This window comes from Amaranthus tricolor, chromosome 8, assembly GCF_026212465.1.
Source record: "Amaranthus tricolor cultivar Red isolate AtriRed21 chromosome 8, ASM2621246v1, whole genome shotgun sequence".
Taxonomy (NCBI): domain Eukaryota; kingdom Viridiplantae; phylum Streptophyta; class Magnoliopsida; order Caryophyllales; family Amaranthaceae; genus Amaranthus; species Amaranthus tricolor.
Genome location: NC_080054.1, coordinates 19,866,052 through 19,872,707, shown reverse-complemented (window position 1 = coordinate 19,872,707; position 6,656 = coordinate 19,866,052). Strand labels below are relative to the sequence as shown.

The following is a 6,656-nucleotide window of genomic DNA, read 5'->3' as shown; positions in this document are numbered from 1 at the left end:
TTTAAGGCAATTGTGCCTTATTCAACTTCTCATTTAAGGCAAGTAATAAAGGATTGCTTTGAAGAGAATCCCACGAAATTAACAGCCATTTGCTTGACATTTGCGTGGCTAAGTAAAGCATGGACCGTAGCTTGTGTTGTAGGAACCGTAACTTGATGATCTTGGACTTTTTGGACTGAATTCTCATCAACTTCAATTATTGAAACACCCATTTCACCACTTAAAATGTCAATTCTAACTCTTGAAATCCTACTTTAACCCTAAATTTTATATTTTACTTACCTACTCCAACTGTAAAGTATCTATTCTAATGGTTTAAAATTTGTCAAATCCAGAACTTAAAATGTGTCCAAAAATATCCAATTTAAACTTTAAAAGACAACTTCAAAATTATAAACTTAACGGGTGAGTGGTCGCAACGGTCTCATAGAAAATTTGCTGTAAAAAAAATGTAGTAATTAATCTCTTTGTCCCTAATTAAGAAAAAAAGAAGTATATCGAAGAACGTGTATGAGATAAATGAAGAGGAAATATTTATGGGTGAAAAAAATAGAAAAAAGGTTGAACATTGACAAAACAAATCAAAAAGTAAATGGGATAAAAACTTCAATAAAATCAGTTTAATTTCATATATAACGATTCTGATATACGATTTTACAATCTTACGATTTAAAAATGGACGATCGATCCGGATCGTAGGTATGATCTTAATCTGACAGAATCGTGCGATCCTACTTAGCTTAAAAATTTAGGTGATAGGATCATAACGCGATTCTACGATCCTATGATTTTACGATCCGATTCTACATGGGTAGTTTCAATCGTATAATATTTTCATATAATACAGATTTCACTTACGTATAAATATATAATAAAATAGTTATATTAATACTTTTATAAAATTCAAGTTTTTCTTAATTTGCAGTTTAAAAATAATTATTAAAAGTATTTTTTTGTTCAAAATTTAATAGATGAAGTCAAATAAGTTTTTACTTACACTTTAAAACTAAAAAAGAAAAACAAATATAAATGACAATTAGTAATTCATCAAAGCACATTGATGCATATTTATAGGATTACACGATCCTATGACCCAATTCTACCGATATTGATGTTATCCCCTCAACGATCGTAGGTAGAATCTCGATCCTAATAAGCTTAGAGATAGCAATGACTAAAGCTGTTCAAAACAAACCCGACCCGAAAATCCGACCAGGAATCGAAAATTATCCAACCCGAAAAAATGTAAGTTTTTTAGGTTTACCGAACCGCAATTACCCGAACCGATACTTCACTTGAACCGTTTGATAACCGAAAAGGGCAAAATCGAACTCGAACTGCAACTGAATTTTATAACCGACATATAAACCTTAACCGATGTTACCCGAACTGAACAGTGATCGACCCGAGTCAAATCCGACCCGAATTATGCACGTAACCGAATGTAACCTGACTAAAACCGATTAAGATCAAACTGTTTTTAACCCGAACTGATACAAACCCGATCGATTATTAATCGAACTGTTTTTAACCCTAACTGATACAAACCCGAACCGATTGTAAATCGAACTGTTATAAATCCGAATCAAAATTTCACCTAATTTTAGCAAATTAAGTCCAATTTCAGTTTTCTAATAATACGGAAAAAGGAAGAACACAAGTTCTATACAGAAGAAATTGCATACAGAATATATATATATATATATATATATATATATATATATATATATATATATATATATATATATATATATATATATATATATATATATATATATATATATATATATATATATATATATATATATATATATATATATATATATATATATATATATATATATATATATATATATATATATATATATATATATATATATATATAAACTAATTGAAATAAATTGATCTGGCTATTAGGGCTGGCAAAAGCTGACCCGACCTGCTAACCTGATCTGAAACCGACTCGAAATTAGCGGGTTTGGGTTTAGATTTTTGACCCAATTAATTAAATGTGTCAACCCGATCTGATCTGTTTATTAAATGGGTTAGGTTCAGGTTGAATATTTAAACCCGAAAAAAACCTGTTTAACCCATTTATTAAATTTAAGACGGATCAACATTTGCCAAATACTTCGGAAAACTAAGATAATACCAATTACCATGTATTGAGGCATTTGTCAGCTGAAGATGACTTTCAATAAAAAAGGAAATTGTCCCACATCGGCTAAGGGATTTGTCAGCTGAAGATGACTTTTAATAACAAAGGAAGTTGTCCCACATCGGCTATGAAAGATACTAATAAAAGAAAAATCCTTTAAATCACTTCCACAGATCTCATACCAACTTACGCAGCCACGCCGTGAGCACAAAGCGAACTATTCTTTCGCCTTTTACTAAAGAATACCGTGTGCTCGCTGCATTAAGTGGCATACGTTTATTTTTGGAGGAAGCCTTTAATTAAGGTTAAATGGGTCAAATGACCTGAAATATATGAATTTAATGACCTAAAAAAAAGTAGGTTAAATGGGCCATTAGCAGGTTGATCCGATCTGCTACAGGTCAGGTCGGGGTTTCAATTTTTGACCCATTAATTAAATGGGTCAGGTTCAGGTTAAGGGTTTATTGACCCATTTATGTATGATCCGAACCTGAAAATGACCCAACCCGACCTGTTTGACACCCCTATCTGCTATATCTGATAAAACAATCGGTAATTATTTTTTTAAGTAAATGAGCATACATCAATTAAAAACCTGACTATTAACTTATTTCGATGTTGACCCGATCAATAGTTATCCGTAACCGATAACTACTCGAAAAATAAAGCTCGAACCCGATCTGTACCCGAAAAAACCGAACCAATTAGTAATCGATGACAACCCGAGACCGATTGACACTCGACACGAACTTCAACCGACACCGATCTGATGCTAACCCGATAGCTTGAATAACCGATCTCTAACCGAACCGTGACTAACCGACCCGACCCGAGTGTGACCCGTTGTAACACACAGCCGACAAATAACCGATCCGAAATGCAACCGAACCGAATAACACCCGTCCGAAACCGACCTGATCAACCGAATGAACACCTCTAGACAAATCAACTTCAATAAAAAGCAATGTAATTACGTATTATTAATTGTGATTTGTCCAATTGTACCGTAATTGTAAAACTCTAGTTATTTTTTATTTTAAATCTGACCATTACCCATAAATATCACCCCTGCCCTTTCATAATCTATCTATACAATATATTAATGAAGAAATTATTAGGACACATATCGATTTTACAATAAAAAAATTTTTCCGCTCTTTTCATGTACTTATTAGGCAAATATTTTTTAGCATATCATATCATATCTTTTTGATTAGATTTGTTTAATTGATTAGTTACAAAAGATTTTAAAAACACCTTATTTACTAATTTTTTACCATATACATCAATTTAGTTATGTAGTATCTTTTAATTACAATGAATTATTATCAAATAAGATATTAATAATTTACGTAAAAAAATTAACTTTCATTAAAATAATTTTGTAATAAATTAAGAAAAGAAAACAATTTTGAAATAGTTTTTCATAGATTATCTTATATATTACTTACATGGCTATAATAAAAAAATTGTACAAATCAAATAGATTACACATCAATTATTTAAGTAAGTTAAGTTATATGTTAATTATTTTAACACATAAATAAAAAATTAAATTATATGTTAATTATTATAGTAAAAATGTGTTCTTCAGGCTGAAAACTTGTATTAAGGTTTTACAAAGATATTGAACATAAATTATTTTTTATATTATTTTTACATGTTGAAATTTTCTATTATTTTATGTAATTATTTATAATCTATATTTTTTAGTGCATAATACTATAATTATGTTTTATATAGTAGTATATTATTATACTTTTACAGTTTTTAAAACATAATTATCAATAATTTTTAATAATTTTATTTCTTTCAATTATCAATAATTACTATAAGTATTATATGTTTTAATATTATTGTATAATAAAATATTTATTCACATTAATAATGATAACATCATAACAAATTAACATATACAAACATTCAAAAATTAAGATTATGTTTTAATTGAATTAATTTTATAAAATAATAACACTATACATATAAGTAAATATTTATTATTGCATCCGTGTTTTACACAGAAATCTATCTAGTTAATATTATCACAACAACTAAACTTGCTAAATCCAAAAATTCAAATAACTTATCTTCAACTTAATTGTAACTAACCGAACCAAAACCCGCCACGACAAACATCTAAAAATTAATTAATTTGAAATAAAACTGAATTGAATGACACCCGATATTAGCCTAAGAGGAGTTTAATATAGATCTCATTATTTAATTGTCTTATTTTCTTTTGTAACTAAATTGTTTAATTCCGTAGTGAGTATTGTTTAATTCCCTTATTCTCTTTTATAGCTACATTGTTTTTTTTTATGGTATTAGCATAAGAGGAGTTTAATATAGACCTGATTATTTGACATTTGTAATTCAATATGATTTTGATTAAACTTTAAAAATGAATTTATTATTATGTAAAAGCTAACATGGACATAAAATCTATTTTTAAACCGACTCAAAACACCTGACTCAAAATCAATCTGAGGAGCCGAATGATAACTGCCATTCATTTTCAGGAATGATATAGATAAATAAGATCAACAAATCAATTAAGATAAATCTTAATTGATATATTGATTGTATTATAAATATTACGAAATTAATTATCTTATAATTATCGGATATTTCATGATATACCACTGAGTTTCTTCGAAATTCACCATATACCACATGAAATGTTTTAATTCACCATATACCATTGAGTTTACGTCCGTTAGCACTGAATACCATTAATGGCAACTGCCGTCAGTGTGCCGTTAACACTTGCCTCGTGGTTTACACGTGCCTATTAAAAATCAAAACAGAAATCAGAATACAGCAGCTCTTCTGTCAGTGTTCTTCTTCTGAATGCCCGACCTTCACCTCGATTTTTCGTGCACTTCCAGTTATTTTAAGGAGGGTTCTTGGGCCATGACAGCAAGGCCCATGTGGAGAGATTCCAATTCTACCCTCGATTTCCTCCCCTGACCTCCGGTCACTTCTGCACTGCTCCGTCAAGGTGGCCTTGTCATCGATATTGAACAAGTTCTGTTGCATGGCTGATACAGAAGCTAGTATAAAGGCTGCTGACTACATGACCTTGCACACGGATTTCAGAGCGTTGTGTGAGTTATTAATAGGGTTCTTGGCCCTTAATGGCTAGGTCCATGTGCCAAGATTTCATTTCTATTGTAGCTCAAGTTCTGGATGCACCAATTTGGCCTCCACGTGTCGTGCAAGGTGGGCTGTTCGCTGGTTGTGCTGTTGTGTTGTTCTGATGTCACCACCATGACACCACAGCCACGAGGCTTATTCACTGAGGATGCGGAATCCAAAAGATCCAAAAGTTCAACATCAACGGAAGGCACAGGTATTGTATCATAGCATAAATCTGAAGTCATATTTCGAAAATAAACGCTTCTGATTATGTTAAATGAACCAAAATAAATCAGTTTTATTTAAAGTAAATTAAACGAAAATAAACGCTTCAAAATCTTCTTCAATCTATTCTTAGAGGTAAATTCATTGATGGGTTTTTCAGTAGGACTACGAATATACAAATCAGTTTTCATGTCCCATTTAAATTGACCTTTTACTACAGCATTACGAAGAGGAAGAAGATCATCCAATACCTGAGAGTGAATGGCGTTACGAGAAGGGAAGAGCCAGTAAAATTTGAAGCTTGAATTTAATTTTCTTGATGATAAATTTAGAAATTAAAGAGAAATTAGTACCTTCTCGATGAGGAGAGAGAGAGAAATGGAGGAACTCAATGGAGAGAACCCTAGAGGAAGGAAGTGTTGACGGCACGCTGACGGCAGTTGTCATTAATGGTATTCTGTGCTAACGGACGTAAACTCAATGGTATATGGTGAATTAAAACATTTCATGTGGTATATGGTGAATTTCGAAGAAACTCAGTGGTATATCATGAAATATCCGTATAATTATTTATAGATAATATATCTTATAATCTTCTTATTATTGTCATCTTCAATTATAAATAATTTGGTTTTATTATATATTTTCTATTCAATTAATTAACAGTTATGATACAATACTATTAAAAAAATTCGTGTAGTGCACGAAGTTGTTAGTATTAAAATATATAGAAATATAAATTTTAAATAGAGATGCAATTACATGTTATCTGTATAAAATTATAATATTTTTTATAAAAAATAGAGGTTTTTAGAATATATAGTGATAATTAGGTTGTTAATTTAAGTATTAATTAAAGGTATCATTCTTTTTAAGGCAAATCTGAATAATCTTCTAACAAAGTTATTATAATAATGATTCGTTGTCATTCTCAATATAATTTTTTATTATCATGTATCTTTTATTTCTTGATAAAATATTTTAGAAATAAAATTCTAAAGAAGAAACTTTATTAATTAACAAATACTTCAACAAAAAAAAAGCAAATATAGAAATATATTCTAAGAAACTTTAATTCAAAATCTCATGTAGCTTTTAAGTTCAAATATATAATATTCCAAGAAAATTTTAAAAA

General features: G+C 29.7%; 1 non-coding gene across 1 annotated transcript; it reads left to right on the top strand.

Annotated features, from left to right (window-relative positions):
* The first annotated feature begins 2,350 nt into the window (after positions 1-2,350).
* LOC130822975 (U5 spliceosomal RNA) lies at positions 2,351-2,466 on the top strand. Its single transcript, XR_009046469.1, has one exon. It is a non-coding gene; the product is annotated as a U5 spliceosomal RNA (small nuclear RNA).
* The last annotated feature ends 4,190 nt before the right edge of the window (positions 2,467-6,656 follow it).